Here is a 21,300-nt window from a genome sequence, read left to right as displayed (position 1 = left end):
TTTTCCTGACAGGGTCTCTCTGTGTAGCCTTGGCTGTCCTGGACTCACTTTGTAGACCAGGATGGCCTCGAACTCACAGCGATCCGCCCGCCTCTGCCTCCCGAGTGCTGGGATTAAAGGCGTGCGCCACCACACCCGGCTAGGACTCTGATTCTTACCATACATGTTCCTTAAAACCCTAACTCCTGCCTGGGGTTCCCTGACACACACACACACACACACACACACACACACACACACACACTTTTCCTTCCCACTCACCACTGAAAGCCATGATCCTGTGACCTAGGCCATATTCGCAGTGACTTTCAAGGTGAGAACTACCTAACTGTATAAACTATGATGCAGTTACACGGTCCTTCCTTAGTAAAGAGAATTCTTTGATTTGCAAAGCTGGGGACAGAACCCAGGGCCTCAGGCATGCTGTACAAGCACACGCGCACTAGGTTATAGACATCTCTGGCCAGGATCACATTGTAACGATGACCTTTGAGAGGCAACAGTCTTGGTTGGCTCGCCTACTCCAGGCCAGCTAGTAGAAAGCTGGGTGCAACTGGAGATGCATCTGCCTTGGAGACTTAGCTGGGCACAGAGAAAGCTAGCAGCCACTTCCAGGACCCAGCTACCACCTGCTCTCAGTTCCTTTTTGCTTCTTAAAGGTCCCTGAGCCAGAGAGCCCTGTGACCTTCCCAGGCAGGATCCTGGCCACACTCTAGGCATGGCTCCCCCCTCTCCCCATAAGGTCACTTCTCTCTTCTTGGCCCTTCTGAGAATCCTAGCCACTAGTCAAAGGACCAAGTTGATAGCAAAAGAGGAAACTGAGGAACTGTGGCCCATCGAACTGCTCTCACCTGCCAGCACCCAGCTTCCAGAAGGGCCTCCATTGTTCAAGTGTCAACTGCTGTAGGGCACTCTTCCCTCCCCTGACCCAATAGGTGAGGAAATAAAAGGCTTTAGCTGTCCTACAAAAGAAGGTTTGGTGGGGGTGGTGGTGGGGGGGGCAGGGATGGAGGCAGGCATAGCAAAGGCTCCATGAAGTCAAAACTGTTTGTCCGAGATACTGAGATGACATTTGGTTGCTCTCTAATGGGGTTTTCCAGAGACCACATATGTGTGACATCATAAAAATCAAATGCAACTATCAGTCTAAGTGTCTTTGTTTGTTTGTTTTTGTTGTTGTTGTTTTTCAAGACAGGGTTTCTCTGTAGCCTTGGCTGTCCTGGACTCTTTGTAGACCAGGCTAGCCTCAAACTCACAGCGATCCACCTGCCTCTGCTTCCCGAGTGCTGGGATTAAAGGCGTGCGCCACCACGCCCGGCTTAATCTAATGTCTTTATCTACTGTCTTTGAGTATGTTCACGAAAGGCATTTAGGAGAATGTAAAGATGTGTCATTCTTTTCACTACTTTTTATTTTATAAAATAAAATTTAATGGGCTGGAGAAATGGCTCAGTAGTTAAGAGCACTGGCTGCTCATACAGAGGACTCAGGTAGAATTCCCAGCACCCACATGGCAGTGCCCATCCATCTATAACTCCAATTCCAGAGGATCCAATGTCCCTTTCTGGCCTCCTGGGCACTGCACACGCATGGTGCACAGACATCCTTGGAAACAAAACTCATTTACATAAGGCAAAAATAAATAAATAAATCCTTTTTTGTTTGTTTATTTTTGTGCGCCACCACCACCTGGCTCAAAGACTGTTACTTATTAAGGACCTACGGTGGTATCCACCTGTAATTTTAACACCTGACAGGTGGAGGCGGGGCGGTCAGAAGCTCAAGGCAGAGTCAACTACATAGCAAATTCAAGGCCAGCCCCGGCTATATGAGATTCCGTCACAAAACAAAACCTTTTTCTAGAGAACCAACTACTAAATGTTTACTTTCCTAACACCAGATCAAATCTACATAAACCGAAGTTCTTTGGGGGTCTTCAACCAATTTTTGTCAGCAAACTAGCAAGTTTAAGAGTCTATGAACCTGCCTTTATAAAATGTTTACAGCAATGTCAGATTCCTGGTAGGTCCTTGGTCACTGTGGGCTGCCAGTCACCAGATTTGTATGCTCAGAGACAACCTTGCTGGGCACAGTGATGCACACCACTGTGGGAAGATGGAGACAGGAGGATCAGGAACTCAAGGCTAACTTTGGCAACACTCCAGGACAGCCTGAGGCTAGTTACATAAGACCAAGTCTCAAAATCAATCATTAAAAATAAAAATAAATGAATGAATGAAATGAATTAAAGCTCTAACCTTCCAACACTTGCCTTGTGTTGTTTGCTATTTTCTACATACCCAGAATCTTCTTCCATTGCTTGGATCCCCACCCTTCCCCTCAACCCTGCCTCTTGTATCACCCACAGCCTCGCTGCCCTTACATCTTTAGAAATCTCTTACCTTCTAAACTTGTGACCCCAGAGAGAGCCAGTAGCTACATCTGGGACCCAGTTACCACCTGCTTGGCATAGAGAGCCATCCGTCAAGCTAATTGTTTGTGTCTTTAGCTAACAAGCTGTGGGTGATTACAGGCACTTGGTGGCTGTGGGCATTGTTCTAAAGGTTCTGGCCCGGAGAGCTCCTTGAAGGCTTATTTGGGTTCAGTTATTTCGTCATGTCATATTTTAAGAGAATTACTGGGCAAGCCTGAGCCGGATGGTGCTCATCTGACTAAGGATGCCGCATAAACGCCCTGGGCAAAACCACCTCCAAATGTCTCCAGAGCCAGGAATGACAGAGCTGGGACATCTGTGGGACTGACTTAAAGAGAGATTCTGAAAGACATCTTATTAAACCAAACTGACAGTTGATTAAATAAAAAATCTTCTATGACCCGAAGCTCTAAGAATTAACAAATAAAAATAATAGTAAAAAAAAAAATAATCAAATAAGCCGCTGAGGAAACAATATGGAGGTGGGGCTGTCTGAACCCCGAAGATGAACAGGATATAAAAGCAAGCATCCGGCTGAGGATGTTGCTGAGTGACTGAGCGCTTGCCTAGGATGTACCAGGCTCTGGGATCAATCCCCAGCACCAGCAAGACAAAAACAATACAAAACCAATGCAGATAGTGTAACCTTTTCTTGCTTTAAAATTTTTTTTTAATTTAATATATTTAATTAATGTGTATTGGGCACTTTATCTGCATGTATGTCTGTGCATCATGTGTGAACTTGGGGCCCACAGAGGCCAGGAAAAAAATTACAGAAGGCTGTGGGCTGCTGTGTGGGTGCTGGGAGTCGAACCAAGTCCTCTGGAAGAGCAGCCAGTGTTCTTTACTGTTGAGCCATCTCTCCAGCCTCTTTTGTTTTGTTTAACTCAGTGATTTCCTAACCTTGGTTGCGTGAATCCAAATCTGATTTTCACTTGTGCTATTAATATTTTCTCTGAATTGTCTAATTTTTTTTTTTCCTGAGACATCCTTGGCTGTGCTGGACTCACTTTTGTAGACTAGGCTGGCTTCAAACTCATAGAAATCCTCGTGCCTCTGCCTCCCAGGGTGCTGGGATTCGAGGCCTGCACCACCACCCCTGGCTTTGTCTTATCTTTTAAAAAAAGATAAATTGCTTAAATTGCTTTGATAGGAACATTCAACCTTTGAGGTAGAAATTACAAGCAAGTATTGTTACTAAACTCTAGCTAGGCTCTGTGGCCCAGCTGACACTCTCACCCTGACACCAGCACTGTGCTAAAGAAGTCTGCTAGATGGGCCTGTCTATGCAGGCCTGTCATCCCAGCTACACAGGAGGCTAAGGCAGAAGGATTACAAGTTCAAGGCCAGCCAAGGCAAGTTAGACTTAAGAAAACAAAAGGAGGGAGCAGAGAGATGGCTCAGCAGCTAAGAGCACTGACTGCTCTCAGAGAGGACCTGGTTCAGTTCCCAGAAGCCACATGGTGGCTCACAGACATCTGTAACTCTAATTCCAGGGTATCCGATGCTCCGATGGCCTCCATAGGCATCAGGCATGCGCACGGTATGTATACTTAGGTACAGGCAAACACTCATATACATGAAAGAGTAAAATTAAAAACAAATATTTAAAAGGTAAAAAGAAGGCTGGGAAGTGGGAAGTAGGGCACAATGGCACATGCCCGCAACCCCAACACTCGGGAGTGGAGGCGGAGGACCAGAAGTTCAGAAGTTCAAAGCCAGATTGGGCTACATGAGACTTTATCCCAAATAACAAATACAACAAAGCTTGAGACATAATGTGGTTAATAGAGTGCTTGCCTAGCATGTGCAAAGGTTCAGGTTCAAACTTCAGTACCACCATGGCAGCCGGGCTTCTGGCTACTTTGTTGGGTTCTTTTTCCTACTGCCCTACACCATCCCTAACCCTGGCAACCCCCCAACACTAGGTAGGCAAGAAAGAAGGGGAGAGGGGAAAGGGGGCGTAGATCTCTTTCCACTACTTCCTGCTGATTGGGGCATTGAGTTCCTTGGGACAAGTCCAATCTTTATCTCAACCAGCAACCAACCAGCAAAAGCAGCAGCCACTGCTGCTTCTCTCAGGGCTCTAGCAATTTTATACTCTCTCAAGAATCCCCAGAATTCCAGGTGTTAATGATCTCAGCTGGCAGAATCACACCCCTGCCAGGGCATGAGGCAACTCAGAGCCACTGTGGACAACCTGAAGCAGCCCTATCTCCCACACCTGGGATGAAAACAAAAACATATTCCCATAACATAACTGGGGTTGGGTTTTTTTGTTTTTGTTTTTGTTTTTGTTTGGTTTGGTTTGGTTTTTGGTTTTTCAAGACAGGGTCTCTCTGTGTAGCCTTGACTGTCCTGGACTCACTTTGTAGACCAGGCTGGCCTCGAACTCACAGCAATCCGCCTGCCTCTGCCTCCCAAGCGCTGGGATTAAAGGCATGCGCTGCTGCTGCCACCACCACCACCACCACCACCTGGCATAACTGGGTTGTTTAAGAGACCAAAATTCTCACTACACACCACTGAAAGAAAAAAGGTTCGACAGCATCAGAGAGAAGGTATGAAAGATGGTGTGGTACCAAACGGGCCTTCCTTCTTAAGGATTGAAAGTGTGGACGGCCTGCCAGGAACTTACCAAGACGATTCTCCCCTGTGAGCACAGCGCCATGACCAAACGCGACATCCTCTGGCTCTACTCTCCAGTGCCCAGAGCCCACCTGAGGCAAATACTCAGTATTTGTTGAGCGCATGGGTTAATTAATATGCAAAACAAAAGAGGCACAGCCCCTCTGAAATAGTTGGTACACTAGGAAATGCTTGGGTATAGGTAAGTCTATAAAGCGGAAACCAAATCAGTCCTACTGCAGTCATGCAAAGGCAGAGTGTGCAGAGTGAGGCGGCCCTGCGCATGCGGATCTCACTGGTGTTAGTGACATGAGCAAGGCACAGGGCAGCTGTGTACAGTGCGCTTCCACTATTTTACATTTTTACATTCTATTTATTTAGCGTTTGCGTATTGCTTGGGCATGGGTGTGCCTGTCAGAGGATAACTTTGGGGAGTCGGTTCTCTCCTTCAATCCCTGTGAGTCCCAGGGATTGAACTCAGGGGGTCAGGGTTGGTGGCAGGCTCTTTTAGCTACCAATCCATCTCGCCAGCCCCACTTCCATTCAGTTTTATTTTTATTTATTTGTTTTGTTGTTGTTGTTGTTTTCCTGATGGGGTTTCTCTCTGTAGCTCTCCTAGAATTCACTCTGTAGACCAGTCTGGACAGTAACTCACAGAGATCCACCTGCCTCTGCCTCCTGAGTGCTGGGATTAAAGGTGTGTACTGCCAGCCTGGTAAAATTTTAAAAGTGTTATACAAAGGTCTGATGAAATGGTTGAGTGGGGAAGTGTGCTTGCCTACAAGCCTGAAGGCCCAGGTTTGATTCCCCAGGAGAGAACAAACGCTCAAAACTCTGACCTTCACATATATGCTGTTCTCTCTCTCTCTCTCTCTCTCTCTCTCTCTCTCTCTCTCTCTCTCTCACACACACACACACACACACACACACACACACACACACGAAATAAAGATGAGGGGGCCTTATAAATGCATCCTGTATGTTTGTAGATACATAAGGTATATTGGGAAAATGTAAAGAAGCAGGTAAAAGTGGTAATACTAAACAGAGGACACCAGGGACCAGAGTACAACAAACATATTTGATATTTTGCTATGTGCACAAGCACTTACACTGACTGTTCAATAGACTAGAAAAAAACAAAAATGAGCCAGGCATGGTGGTGCACACCTTTAGTCCCAGACTCAGGGAGGCAGAGGCAGAGACAGGTGGATCTCCGGGAGTTTGAGACCAGCCTGGTCTACAAAGCGAGTCCAGGACAGCCAAGGCTACACAGAGAAACCCTGTCTCAAAATAAAAAAACAAAAAAAGATACAAAAAAAAAAAAGAAAAGAAAAGAAAAAAGAAAAAGAAAAGAAAAGGAAAAAAAACCAAGAATTGGTAAAAGAATTAGCTTTGCATGAGTTCAGTGTGACTTAGCTCTGCCTGCCACACACTATCTAGCATACCACAGAATCCTGCACCCCCTTATGGGAAAGTCCTTAACAATATGTCACCGATTATTGGAACACTCTTGTCCCCACAGACTGGAGTCTGCACTAATGTCTGGAAGCTAGCACTTGAATTTTCCCTCCATCTAATCTGAGCATCCTTTATCATGCCTGAGTAAAAGATATCTTGTTCTCAATCGGCCCGTAGCATAGTCACGCAATCTTTGACTGACAGCCCTGGAATGCGCTTCAGCCCATAATAAGTCATCCATCCCTTTCCACAGCTTTCTCAGAAAACAGGAGTGGCGCTGTCAGCGCGCCCAGCCTGTAGACCTGGCTGCCTTTCATCTCCGTGTGTTATTTAATCCTAAGAAGCACGTACTTAAGGATATTTTAAGGGTTTTGCCTCAGTAGCGTGTCATCCCAGGGCTACTGGGATGGGGGATTCTCAAACTGGTTGAATCCTACAGATCTCACTACGTGGGCTGGTAATGAACACCACAGAATCTCAGCTCCAGCGGATTCATCCTCCAGTCAGGAGCTGAAGACAGGAAACCCCGAGGAGGTGGGCATCCCTGATGGCGTAAGGATTCTATGAGGTGGTGGCGGCACACGCCTTCAATCCCACCACTTGGAGAGGCAGAGGCAGGTGGATTGCTGTGAGTTCAAGACTAGCTTGGTCTACAAAGTGAGTCCAAGACACCCAAGGCTACACAGAGAAACCATGTCTCAAAAAAACAAAAACAAAAACAAAAACTATGAGGTCAGTGGAGACTCAGGGCCCATGTAGCTTTCTGCTGTGCCACCAAAGATGGGGCGTTCTGTCTATGGTTGTGTGCAGTATATGCATGTGTGTGTTCGTGTGTTTCTCTCTTTCTCCTCTCTCTCTCTCTCTCTCTCTCTCTCTCTCTCTCTCTCTCTCCCCCTCTCCCTCTGTGAGTGTGTGTGTGTGTGTGTGTGTGTGTGTGTTTAGAGGCTGGAGTTCAATGTCAGGCATCTTTCTCTATTGCTCTCCATATTATTATTATTATTATTATTATTATTATTATTATTATTATTATTATTATTATTAGAGACAGGGTTTCTCTGTGTAGCCCTGGCTATCCTGGAACTCTCTTTGTAGACCAGGCTGGCCTCCCACTCAGAGGTCCGCCTGCCTCTGCCTCCGGAGTGCTGGGATTAAAGGCATGTGCCACCACACCCGACCCTCCATCTTATTTTGTGAGGTACAATCTCTCACTCAACCTGGAGCTCACCGATGTAACTAGACCGTCTGGCTAGCAAAGCCCTTGGCCTCCACCGATCTCTGCCTCCCGGGTGCTAGGATTTCAGATATGTCCCACCATGCCCAGCTTTTTATGTGGATGCTGGAAACCTAGACTCAGGTTTTGATGTTTGTGTGGCAAGCATTTTACCAACTGAGTCATCTGCTCAGTCCCCTGTTGCTTTGTTTCACACTTCTATGGAATCATGTCTGTTTGTGTGTCTATGTGAGGGCGCATATACATGCATGTAGGTACCCATGGTGGCCAGAAGAGGGCGCTTGGTCCTCTTTCTGGAGTTGCAGGTTGTTGAGAGTCACCTGACATGGATGCTGTGAGCTGAATCTTCCAGAAGAGTAGGTGCTCTTCTGGATGCTCCTAACCACACCGTTTCTCCAGCCCCTGTGTTACTGTGTGTGTGTGTGTGTGTGTGTGTGTGTTATTGTTCTTTAAACGGGGTCTTATATAGCTGATGCTGGCCTTGAGCTTGCTATGTAACCGAGGATGACCTTAAACTTCTCCCTCCAGGGTTCAAAGATGGCTGCCAGCTGTCATCACACCTAACCCATGCTGTTCTGGAGATTGAATCCAGCCTCCTCCAACCCTGAGATGAAGGATTTTATCCTTAGGCTAACTTCCATTGCTATGCTTCCGTGCTGCCATACTCTGGGTCTACACTCTAGAAAGAAAAAGGGGGAGCAGGGCAAAGGAAAAAAAGACAAAATCATATGTGCTAGCTAGGTCCACCTATCTCCCTGGACAGGATTGGGTAACATAGTCATTCTAGCTGCAAGGGAGCCGAGGAAGCATCCAAACCGAACAGTCCACCTCTATAATTAAATAAGAGTTCAGATCACACACAAAGGAGAGAGTGAAAACCCCACAGGCGAATGACACGTTAAGCTAACACTATCTTAAGCTGGAACTTAATCAGCGGGTAATGGGACAGCATTAACATTTTTGAGTGAGTGAGAATAACAGTGTTAAAAGTATCGGCACATAGATGAGCCTAGTGGCGCACGCCTTTAATCCCCGCACCCCAGAGGCCGAGGCAGGCGGATCTCTGTGAGTTCGAGGTCAGCCTGGTCTACATAGTGAGTCCAGGACAGCCAGAGCTACCTAGTGAGAACTTGTCTCAAAGCAGGGGGCTGGGGGGTAGGGGGTGGAGGGGTGGAAGGGTGGGGGATGGGGGGGCGGGGTGAGAATTGACATAGAAAAGAAAGTAGGAAGAGAAGGACAGGAGGAGAGACAAAGGAAGGTTCCAAATACAAAGCGGACTACTTGAAGAACAAGTCAGTATGACTTGGAATAAGAGGCAGTGAAAATTGGGGGTTCAGGGGAGGGGCTGACAGTGACATCATCAACACAGAGAGAGCAAAGCCGAGATGGCGATGCCAGGTGGCTGGGGGGTAGACACGTCCCCTGGGCCAATGGCCACTCTAGTTTGGAGCTCAGGAGGAAGGTCATAACTGAACGTGTCATTTAGAAGTCAACAGCTAGGAGACAATGGAAGAGACAGAGAACCTGCAGCCCATGGAATACTCTCTCCTCAGCTCATGGCCCCAGAATCCTCGATACGCCCTCCATGACTGGTCACATTCTGTCCTCCACTGCTGCTTGGTACTGGGATCTCTGTGTTTGGCTAATCCACCCCAGAGCTCCACTTCCTGCCGCCGCACCGGTCCAGCCCCATCACGTCTAACCTGGCTTGCTGCCACGCTCTGCAGCTGGCCGGGTGGCTCTGTAACCGCGCCACCCCGCCACACATTTTAGAAACGCCAATTTGAGCTGAGGTCCCATCCTAGCAAGTTACTCTGTCTTTTTCCCAGGCCCTGTCTGCTACTTATGGTCCGCATCGCCTTCCACAGTCTGGGTCATAGACTTCAGGGTCCGCTACATTTTCTCTCCCTGTCCCTTGCATCTGACATCCAGTTCCCCAAATGGGTTGACTGTCCTCCATCTCCATGACTTCACGTGTCACTGAGTCACTCCTGCTCCCGTGGCTACTTATTTACCTGGCCTCTCAATGCATCTGGTACCTCTTCCAGGAAGCCTTCCTTGGTTGTTCCTGTGTGACATTCCTTGACCCAGTAGCTCCTCTGCCCTTTACAAGGTATTGTCACTCCACCTATGAGTGACAGGCCTCTTGCCTCATCGTCGGTATCACCAAGGACTTAGGCAAGGGCCAGCTGCATGCTGTGGGCTCAACTGATGCTTGCTGAATGATCCACTGAGGCTGGGAATCATTGAAAACTCCAAGGGAAAGAATGCAGACGGCCTAGGGGCTCGGAACTAAACCTTGGGATGTGCAACGCTTGGTATAACACTTGGTACAATGCTCACCTGGCCTGCACGAAGCCCTGAGCCCAATCCCCAGCAAGGCACCAGAAATCCTAGAGCATCGTCAGGCGAATCGCTGTGAGTTCGAAGCCAGCCTGGTCTACAATGTGAGTCTAGGTCACCCAAGGCTACACAGAGAAACCCTGTCTCAAAAGACCAAAACAAAACAAAACAAAACAAAACCGTGAGCATCTTCAACCTTGGCCACAGAGACCCTGGTTTTTTGGGGGTTTTGTTTTGTTTGTTTGTTTGTTTTGTTTTTTGAGACAGGAGAGACCCTATTTTTTAAAGGAATAGGAATGGGCTGGTCGTGGTGGCACGCACATTAAATTCCAGCACCCAAGAGGTAGAGGGAGGTGGATCTCTGTGAGGTCAAGGCCAGCCTGGTCTACATAGTGGTCTCAAAAGAAAGAGGAGGAGGAGGAGGAGGAGAAGGAGGAAGAGACAGACAGAAAACACAAAAGGACTGGCCCCAGATGTTGTTGATTGTCAGGAAGATGGCCCCTTTAACTTCCTTTTTCAAGTCACTTAGTCCTCTAGGCCAGTCCCCCTGAGCCCCTCTGAGAAGTTAGCACCTACCCTCCTCTACACCTAGGCTATGTGTCCAGCACTGACTTTCTCTGCGGCTGACGGAGAGCCCTGCAAGCTCACAGGCCAGCCAGAGGCTCTGGCAGAAAACTAGAAGGCAGACGACATGGAGAATGCAGGTCCCCCCCCCCCCAGCCTTCCCTATCGTGAGTAGGAGCTGTGGATGTGGGTGTATCGGCTGTGTGGTTCCAGCTTTTCCCCAGTGACCCTGGCTCCCAGGCTCTGACTGCCCTTGCCCTATCTGGCCTCCCCACCAGGGGGCAGGAGTGGCTCCCTGGTCCATCTTCTGTGGACCGAATTCCTCCATGAAGTACTGTTTGACTGTAGAGTGGGTCTGCTTGCCTGATGGATCCTGCCTGATACAATGTACTCCATCCTTCCATCATCACTCACCCAGTACCCGGGATGACTCAAGTCCTCATCCAAAGTGACTTAGGCTCTGCCACTCACTAGAACAGAAACTCCCTAAGGGCAGGGACTGGTCTATTGGCTCAGCACCCTTATGTGCTCAGCACAGCACACAGTGCGGTACAGGGGGACAGGAACTGAGACAAGGGCATCTAGCAGGAATCAGATTAGTGTGTGTTCACAGAGAGAGGGGACACGTAGGCAAAACCATACTGCAAGGAGTACACCCAAGCAGAAGACACTGGGAAACAGTGTTAAGGAAAGCCAGGATGGGAAGGAGTTTGGTTGGTTTCTTTAGGATGAGTTGAAAGGAAGATGCTTAAAGGAGTAAGATGCTTTTATGGCAGGAGATGCTGAGGCATTGGGTGTGGAATAATATGACATAAATGGTCTTCCATGAGGATTAAAGTCACCAGAAGGGTCCAGGATGGTATGGATTTTTTTCTTTTTCTTTCTTTCTTTCTCTCTTTCTTTCTTTTTTTTTCTTTTAAGACAGAATCTCCTGCCACCCAGGCTTGCCTTGCATTCTATATAGCCAAGGATGACCTTTATCTTATCTTCTCGCCTCTACTTCTGAGTGCTGGGATTGCAGGCCATGCTGTTATTTCCGATTTATGTGGTACTGGTGCTGGGTACTGAGCCCAGGGCTTCATGCCCACTAAGCAAGCACTCTACCAACTGAGTCACATCTTCAGTTGCTATGGAAACCGGAGGCAGGGAGGTTAGAAAGTGAGAGGCGATCAAGAGAAGAGTAAGGGCTGGAGAGATGGCTCGGAAGTTAAGAGCACTGTCTGCTCTTCCAGAGGTCTTGAGTTCAATTCCCAGCAGCCACATGGTGGCTCCCATCCATCTTTAATGAGATCAGGTGCTCTCTTCTGGCCTGCAGGGGAAACACTATATATATAATAAGGAAAGAAAAAAAAAAGTTGAGACAGAGAGAGAGAGAGAGAGGGAGTCAAGATGTGGCCCCTTCTGATGGCACCAAAGTCAGGGAGGAGTCTCAGATGGTTATGTCCCCTGATCCTGGTAAGGCCATCTTCACCCAGTGCAAATTAGAGACTCTCATTTAGACAGCTCCGCCCTTTGCCAAGAGTGGAATCTCTTCTGTGTCTCATCCTAACACTTGTCTCCCCTCCCAGTTCTATAGTTTACGGTGTCCCTTCTTTTTCTTTTTCTTTTTCTTTTTTGTTTTGCTTGTTTGTTTGTCTGTTTCGAGACAGGGTTTCTCTCTGTGTAGCTTCGGCTGTCCTGGAACTCGCTCTGTAGTCCAGGCTGGCCTCGAACTCACAGAGCTCCGCCTGCCTCTGCCTCCCGAGTGCTGGGATTAAAGGCGTGCGCCACCACCGGCTGGCTATGATGTCCCTTCGATCATCCCAGCATGTGATAAGATGGGGCAGCGGGCAGAGGCCAGCAGCAGCATGCAGCAGCGTGCTGGGAAACACGTTTAACAACCAGTTTGGATGGGGCAGGGAGGCAACACAACTCAGGATTATGCTATTTGCCAATTTCTGGTGGAAATAGTGGCACTCCAAGCTGCTAACATGAGGGCACCGTCGTCCCTGTATCTCTGAATGTCTCCTTTACTGCTTCCCCTGCCCCACCTGGATGTCTGGGGCAGGACCAGCAATCACAGCATGGCTGCAGCTCAGACCGGCCCCAGTGGGAGGAAGCATACCTTCTCCTCCAGGAATGTCTGCCCCTAGGCCTAGGTCATCTCTCAAACCATCCTCACACCAGCCCTCACCTGGACTCAAGATTTCACAGGAAATGTGGGCCCGAGATCCACAGGCACTCTCCTGATTGGCCCAATGCCTTCTTACTGAACATGGCCTTGTACAGTCCGTGTGTTAAGGCCGGGACACAACTTCCCTTCTCCAAGGCAAACAGAAAAAGGACAAATGACCCAAAGGCAGCATTGTCTCACCACTGCAGCCAACTCCACAGAGCTGATGGGGGCACCTGGCTCCCTAAACCCCAATGTCTCTGTGGAGTCCTGCCTGCAAGGAGTGTGAAGTAGTGTGTTGTTTGAATCCGGGTCTTCTGGTAGAGCAGAGTGACCCTGGGATGGTCACCTCTTTGCCAGGTTTCAGCACTACAGGAACTCTCAGGTGAGGGACAGTTGCCTTTCCTGGGAATGTTTAGCAATATCCAGAGACCACTTTGTTATTACACAGGGTATGAGAGAAGGTCTTCCTCACCTAGCCGACTCAGTCAGGAATGCTCTTAAACACCCTACAATGACAAGGCTGTCCAATCACTGACAGAGAATTACCCAGTACAAAATGTCAAGACTGGACAAGGAATTGTGGGAGGAAGGCTTCTTCCTTTCCTCTGGCGGCAGCCATCAGGTAAGCCAAGATGGGTGCGTACAAATACATCCGGGAGCTATGGAGGAAGAAGCAGTCTGACGCGATGTGATTTCTTCTGAGGGTCTGCACCGCACAGGGCTGCCCGCCCCACTCGGCCTGATGAGGTGCAAAGTCTGGGATGCAAGGCCAAACAAGATTATGTCATTTGCAAGATTCGTGTCCGCCATGGTAGTCGAAAATGCCCAGTTCCTAAGGGTGCAACTTACCTCAAGCCTGTCCACCATTGTTTTAACCAGCTAGAATTTGCACAAAGCCTTTAGTGTGTTGCTGAGGAGAGAGCCGGACGTCACTGTGGGGCTTTGAGAGTCTTGCGTTCTTACTGGGCTGGTGAAGATTCCACATACAAGTTTTTTTGAGGTTATCCTCATCGATCCATCCCATAAAGCTATCAGAAGAAATCCTGACCCCCAGTGGATCACCAAACCAGTCCACAAGCACCGAGAGATGCGTGGGCTGACATCTGCTGGCTGCTAGAGCCATGGCCTTGGAAAGGGGCCACAAGTTCCCCCACACTACTGCTGGCTCTGGCCGTGCAGCCTGGAGAAGGCTCTGTACTCTCCAGCACCGCCATCACCGCTAACACACAGAATGTGTGTACGACTCATGCCCAATAAACAATTTAGGACAGTCCAAAAAAGAAAACCGCCAAGACCGAGGTTATTCAAATGAGGTCACGCACACAACACACTGAGTGCCTAGCTCACGTTCTTTCACTAGTTGGTTGGTTGAAGGCAGGGTCTTACATAGCCCAGGCTCTGTAGGCGAAGATGGCATCGAACTCCTCACTCTCCTGTTGCTGCTTCTCAGGGGCTGGGATGGCAGCCATGTGCCACCACCATCTCTAGCTGATTCTTAAATCTCTTAAAAGCCAGAAGCTGCGCAGTTTGAGAGCAGAGGACAATGACACCGGCATGTGAAAATGCTACGATGCTATCCATTCCTTTGCATGCTGACTCTAAGGATTAATATTTAAAAAGAGACATGGAAGGCCAGGTGGTGGTGGCGCATGCCTTTAATCCCAGCACTCGGGAGGGAGAGGCCGGTGGATCACTGTGAGGTTCGAGGCCAGCCTGGTCTATACAAAGCAAGTCCAGGACAGCCGAGGCTACACAGAGAAACAGAGAAACCCTGTCTGAAAGAGAGAGAGAGAGAGAGAGAGAGAGAGAGAGAGACAGACAGACAGACAGACAGACATGTAAACAAACAAAAAAGAGGCTGAGCTGGGACAAGTACACGGGTGTAACCCCAATAACTGGAGAGGTGAAAGCAGGAAGAAGTTTGAGGCTAGCTTGGGATAAATAGGGAATGTCACAGAGACCTTACTGAGAATGGGGTGGGGGGGCAGGGGGCAGGGGGGCGGGGCGGGGATCAGGAATGTAGCTTCCTGGTAGAGTACCTGCCTAAGGTACAAGGATCTTCAGCTCTGCAAAACCTAACAGACCCTGCTGCTCTTTCAGATTGGCACAGCCTGAGTCTTATGTTTCCAAAGCTGAAGTAGATGGGATGTGAAACCCCCTGAGCACCGAGAGACCAACACTGCCCCAGGTATGAGTCATCCTCTAAATGTCAATTATTTTATTTAAAGCCGAGCTGAAGTTGCACAAGTGACTCAGGGCTAAGAAGCCTGCCCAGACTGTCATGACTTAGACCAGGAGGAAGTCAGTTTTGCCCCGAAGCTCTCCCATAGGGTGGCTATTTCAAGATTCAGAGATGCCCCAGTGCTCCCTGGGAGAGACAAGATGCTTCTTGCCTCACACCACACAGTGGAAAGAGACAAGAGAAAAGTAGCTGAAACGAGGAAGGCCTGCTTTTTTTTTCCCTAATGCTTTCCCTGAGTCCAAGGGTTGTTTCCCCCTCACACACACACCTGCAAGCAGGACTCCTGCAGAGCTTGCCTCTCACTAATATACCCTACTGAGTGGAGGCTTAAAGACCAATCATCTTGACAGAATAGGAAACACACAACATAAGGGAGCCAAGACCAGAGAAGCATCAGGAAAAGCTAGTAAGCACAGAAACACTGGTTGTCCAAAAAAAAAAAAAAAAAAAAAAAAAAAAAAGGAAAAAAAAAGTGAGAAGAAGATGGCAAAAGTGAGCCAGTCCTGCAGGGAGCGTCTGCACAATCTGGGCCTGTTGCCCACGTCTTTCCTGAGAAGTGCTTTGCCCAGAGGCAAACAGGTGGTGGGAGGGAAAAAGACACCCAGGACCTGATACCAACCTGTACATCTGGCCCAGCTCTGCCTCTCTCTGAGTCACGGAAACGCCAAACTCTAGGGAAGGAAGGAGCTTTTCAGAAGCCGCCCCCCCCAAGCCCAGTTTTTTTCCCCCCTCGTCTTACCACCTAGCCACTAGCAGAGCTAAGATATGTCCCAGAGACGGACTCTTTTTTTAAAGTATAGGCCCTCTGTGCGACTCACAGCCATAGGAACAAAACTTGACAAGGACATGGGTTAGGGCTATGAGCAACTGCGGGCCTCGCTGTAACTTATTTCTGGCCCAGAGAACTGGGTGAGCCTCTTGGGTTGTGGGCTATTTTGTTTTGTTGTTTTGTTTTCACACAGAAGTCTGGTTATGCAGCCCAGACTGGCCTCAAAACGTGTCATCCTCCTGCCTCACAGCCTCCTGAATGCAGGCCAGGTTGTGGGATTTCCACGTTGTCTAAATGAATGGCCTGGGTTGGTGTCCAACAACAGATGTCTGTTTAAACGCGTCTCCAGAACGAAGCTAGGCCTGCTAAGTGTTCACAGGCAGACAGTGGCCTGGCCCGAGCTCAAACCTTTCCAGACAGGATGCTGCTTCTTATTTCTCAAACCCCGGCAAGGACACAGCTGCGTACCTCCCACTACACAGCCAGTCCCTGAACCTGCAATTAAGATTCCTAGCGGGGTCCCCACGGTCACAGAACATCTTTCATTCTGGAAACTGTAAAAGATATACATTTGAAATTTCTTACTACGAGTAAATAGAATCTTGTGGTACAGTAGAAAGCCCATTAGCAAAGTTAGAATAGAAAAGAAAAATCCATACACCCCCCCCTACACGCCCTCCCACCTCCATAAAAAGGGGACCATCGACACCACGTTTTCTTTCTTTTTGTTTGTTGGTTTGTTTGTTTGTTTGGTATTTCGAGACAGGGTTTCTCTGTGTAGCCTTGGCTGTCCTGGACTCGCATTGTAGACCAGGCTGGCCTCGAACTCACAGAGATCCACCTGCTTCTGCCTCCTGAGTGCTGGGATTTAAGGCGTGTGCCACCACTGCCCGGCTGACACCACGTTTTCAAAGACCAGGTCTTCCTGGCTCTGTAGTTCAGGATGGGCTGTGCACACACCACCCAGCTTCTCCAGGGGTGGAAGATCGTATGACACCATCGTACGACACCATGTGCATGATCCCCCTAGACTGGCGTTTCAACACCCGTAGGCCTTTGGCTCCCCACGCCTCTCGAGGGCAGACACTGGGACCTCATCTTCCCACACTTTACAGCACCAGGCACACAGCAAGTGCACCGTTAAAGTGTTTCTAGCCGCACCAGGTTCCCACGAAGCAGCCACGCCCTCAAGCAGAAAGGTGAGAAACCCAAGACCCTGGAGGTAGAGGGCCTTGCCGTCTCCAAGGTAACCAAAACCGAAGCTGGGAATGCCCACGCATGCGTACCGTCGCCCTTCCTTCCCGTAACCTCAAAAAGAATGCAACCCATAAAAAAAGATTTGCCAGAAGTCGAGAGCGCATGTGTGGTTCCACCAACACCCTGGCCTCCTCCGCCTACGGACCGCCCATCCACCCAGCCTTCGCCTCTAAAGGAACCCTGGCCGGAAACAGTGGCCATTTTGGGGGAGGACTCACTAGCCAATCGTTGCTGGAAGTGGACAGCAGGCCGGCCGGGATTAGGCGTCTTATTGGCTAACTAGTAGGAATGGGCGGGCTCAAGGGTAGCGCTGCGGCCAAAGAAAGGAGGCGGGAAGCTTGCAAAGTCGCAGCCACGGGGGGAGGCGTGGCCCAGGGCGTGGCTAGACGGGGGCGTGGCCTGGGAGGGGCAGCTGGGGCCCCGAGCGATCGCTGGCCAGCGAAGCGCCACACTCGCTTGGTTGAGGAGATCGGCGATCCGCCGGTAGGTGACTGGGCAGAGAACCCCGAGACCTAAAGCGGGGCGCTGAGGGAGTGGGCGGGGAAGGGGAGCTTCCCAGACCCGGGCCAGGCTGCAGCCCTGGCTGTCCGCGAGGGCTGGCTGGGGTGGGTGGCCGGGTGTCTGCAGTCTAACCCGCTCGCACGCGCCGCGCCACTAGCGCCACGCTCGCAACGTCGTGCTCGTCTGGAGCCTCCAGGCCGCGCACCCACGGGTCACACGCTTGCCCGGAACGCGCGCGGGTACTCCCTGCTTTCCTTTCCCCAACACCCGTGCCATCGAGTTCAGCCGCCCCACTGCTAGACCCGGCTCCTGGGTGCCCCCTCCCCCGCCCCCCAAGAGAAGGTGATCGGCTCCACCGCCCTTAGCAGTTAAATGTGCTGCCTTTGCCAGTGAAGGGCTTGGGGTCACTTGTTCTGAAAGAGCAGAGACTGCCTTGGGTACTCAGCAGGACAGTGTTAGTCGCTGATGACTCTCCCTCCTCCTCGACGATCCTGACCCTGCTGTATAAGTCTGTGTTCTGCTCGGGACTTTTGCTGTTTGTTTATATGTACTAGTCCCATCTTGGAAGCTCATCGCGGCTCTGGCAACTTGCAGCCACCTGTCACCAAGTATAAAGAAACGTTTAGTCCGGGGTTAGAGACCTGCTTTGGAGCCTCATCGCATTCATCAGCTTAAGAACAAGTCTTTTTTTTTTTTTCTTTTTCCTCAGTTGAGATTAAAAGATGGCTCTCAGGTATAAGGAAGGATATGGGGTATGCATGGGTTGTAAAGAAGAGAAAGAGTGGAGAAAAGTATCAAAAATCAGTATATTAAAGACTTTTGGTTTTTTTTTTTAATTGGAGACAGTGAACACTAGTGACTGGATTACGGACACTAAAAGTGAATGAAGCTAATGATGAGGGTGGCACCATGACCAGTGAACTTTGGAACACTGGCACTGTAATTAGAAACATGAGTCTTTATGAAAGATTAGAGGATAGCATCGTAACATTAGTGATGGAGGTTGTTGCTTAGTAACTTGCCCACTTAGTGATCGGTGTGGTAAAATGGATAGAATATTGTCTAGTTGATAAATGAAGTACCTGAACCAGGTGTGGATGACATATCTTGTCTGAGGCCTCAAAGCCATGAGTGAGGGTGAGTGCTCCAGATCTGTGAATTAGGGCTGCATAAGGTAACTGTGATCGAAAAAGGAGGGGAAAGGTTTTGTCTGGTTTTTGTTTTTTGGTTTCTGGTTTTTCAAGACAGGGATTCTCTGTGTTAGCTTTGGCTGTCTTGGACTTGTTCTGTAGACCAAGCTGGCCTTGAACTCACATCATTCCGTCTGCCTTTGCCTCCCGAGTGCTGGGATTAAAGGTGTTTGCCATCATGCCCGGCTGATCTTTTTACTCTTCATGTGAAAGGGTGCTTTGAAGGTTCTTGACTTGCTTATGATGTGTGTGGATTTCCTCTTGTATTTAAAGTGATGTCAAAGGCAATTTCTTTGGATCGATGCCAGCTTTCTGAGTTTTTCAAACGCCTTTAAGACATCTTGAGAACTCAGTATGGTGGCACACACCTGTAATCCCATCACTTGCTGAGGCAGGAGGGTTGCTGTGACTTTGAAACCAGTCAGGACTTCATTGCAAGATCCTGTCTCAGAACACCGGAAAGAAGAAAGAAAAAAAAAAGAAAAAAAGTAGAAGAAGACATCCTGATTTATTTGGAAGAGTGTGATAAATTTCTCAGAATAGCTCATAATAATAGTTAATATGTCTGACTTTAATTTTAGAAATAAGTGCCAAACTGAACATACCTGGAAATATCCACCAGCATTTGTGGAATCAAACAATACTAAGTGATCAGGCTTTAGGTCGCTTTCTGATTGTTTCTGGGTAGAAGGAGCAGTTGTGATGAAGGGTTTTTTTTTGTTTTTGTGTGTGTGTGTGGCTGGTGTTTGTGGGAGTGGCACCAGAGACAGAGACCCTGTCAAATGAACCTTCATCTATTAAACAAAAACACCTGGCTTTGCTGGTCAGCCTTGGCAGACAGCAGCGTGGTTCTGCTTCTTCTGATAAACACAGATTCCTTTGTGGTCTGCTTGGAGCGTTTGCGTGTGAGAGGACAGGGCCACCCTGGTTGGTTGTCCAGGCCTAGGCAACTGTTGTGAGGGGTTTTTGTTTTTGTTTTCATTTGTCTGTTTGTTTTCCGATAGATAGGGTTCATCCTTAGCTGGGGCGGGGGGGGGGGGGCCGCGCTGGTAGGAGATTGGAGGGGTGTAAAATAGATAGAAGCTGAAGTCCAGGCTTGGATAGGCCATATCCTTCCTGCATCTTGAGAGTTTTATGTTCTCACTTTGGCTTGTGAAAGTCATTTTTAATTTCCTCCTCCCCCCGCCCCCCGCCCCCTCTGTTTCAGTGGATAGCACATGGACTTTTCTTTTTTTCTTTTTTGGTGTTTCGAGACAGGGTTTCTCTGTGTAGCTTTGACTGTCCTGGACTCGCTTTGTAGACCAGGCTGGCCTCGAACTCACAGCGATCCGCCTGCCTCTGCCTCCCGAGTGCTGGGATTAATAGCGTGCTCCGCCGCCGCCGTCCCCACCACCACCCGGCGTGCACATGGACATGTCACAGGTGCCTCTGCCCTGGGAAGAGCTCACAGGTTCATCCTGGTCAGCTTGACAGATTCTCCCCCTTCCCACCCCGCCATCCCCCACCCCGGAGGATAAAGAAGAAAACTGAAAACCAAATTCAGTCCAAGTAAAAGGTCAGCTCACTGTACATACAGACATTTCCACATTTCCACCAATGGCTCCCGTCATCTCGATGCTTTGCTTTTTTTCTTTCTCTTTTTTTTTTTCCTGGCAAAAGGTTAAAATGCAAGTAAAATTCTGCTTTCGTGATTAATAAGTCACTACCGCAGTTGCGTCTGATGCTTCCTGTTTGCCCCATTTTAGTATTTCAGTTAAACTGGAGGCATCTGAGCACCCTGGGCACTTTTGTTGGCACTATCGTGAATGAGGAGGAGGAGGAGGGAGAGGGGTCGTTTGGAGAGTGGATTTGGGGGGCTCTAAGGATAAGTCAGCCCCTCTCTCTGCACACCAGGATCCCCAATAAGGGAAAGGAACGGGGTTGAGTGTCTTCACCGGTAGAGAGAGGGTTTCTAGTGTGAGAGCACTCCCGTGTCTACTTGGTGACACTGACTGCAAAGCTGAGGGCTGGGGGGGGCAGACCGAGAAGGCAGGGTGAGAGGCTGGAGACTGTTTCAGCTGCTCTGAGCAGGGTGCTGAGGTGGGGTCCTGAGTTCTGAGCGTCTCTCACTGCCTGAGTGACAGGATAAAGGAAGCTCTCCTCAGAGGCCTGTGCGCTCTTGTGTTCATGTTTAAACTGAGGCCCCCTTCCCCTGTTGCTGCTTTTACAGTCTTTCGTCTTGAGCTCCCTGGTAGAAAGCCTTTGGAATTAATGTGCCCAGGGAATACTTGTGTAGACAGCTTATCTACTTTATAGAGAGGCAAAGCTCTTTAAATTGAAGACTAATAAAACAGACATTAATCCTTAGGAATTTGGTGTCATGCCTAGAGTCTAGATTGGCTTTTCTTGACACATTATTTCATCATTTTATAATACCCACTTGCGTAAGAATGGCAAGCCCCCCCTAACCCCAAAAGTCAGTTTTGAATCCAATTAAACCAGGGAAGCATCTTGAAGTGTCCACTTACTGGTTCTTAATTGATATC

At 49.0% G+C, this 21,300-nt stretch overlaps 1 protein-coding gene, 1 long non-coding RNA gene and 1 pseudogene across 3 annotated transcripts in view; 2 read left to right on the top strand and 1 right to left on the bottom strand.

Moving 5' to 3' along the window:
- Positions 1–21,300, bottom strand: part of LOC311579865 — a 77,620-nt gene that overhangs the window by 30,387 nt on the left and 25,933 nt on the right. The window lies entirely within an intron of this gene.
- LOC311579650 (large ribosomal subunit protein eL15-like) lies at positions 13,449–13,933 on the top strand (annotated as a pseudogene). The gene has a single exon. The product of its transcript is annotated as a large ribosomal subunit protein eL15-like (transcript).
- Positions 17,478–21,300, top strand: part of MAP3K14 (mitogen-activated protein kinase kinase kinase 14) — a 52,448-nt gene continuing 48,625 nt past the window's right edge. Inside the window, exon 1 of the mRNA XM_084750802.1 lies at positions 17,478–17,567. The gene's annotated coding sequence lies outside the window, so the exon portion shown is untranslated. The remainder of the gene's footprint in view (positions 17,568–21,300) is intronic.

This window comes from Acomys minous, assembly GCF_964271855.1.
Source record: "Acomys minous genome assembly, chromosome: 12".
In the NCBI taxonomy this organism is placed as follows: Eukaryota; Metazoa; Chordata; class Mammalia; order Rodentia; family Muridae; genus Acomys; species Acomys minous.
The sequence above is the reverse complement of the archived record's forward strand: the minus strand, read 5'-3'. Positions and strand labels throughout refer to the sequence as shown.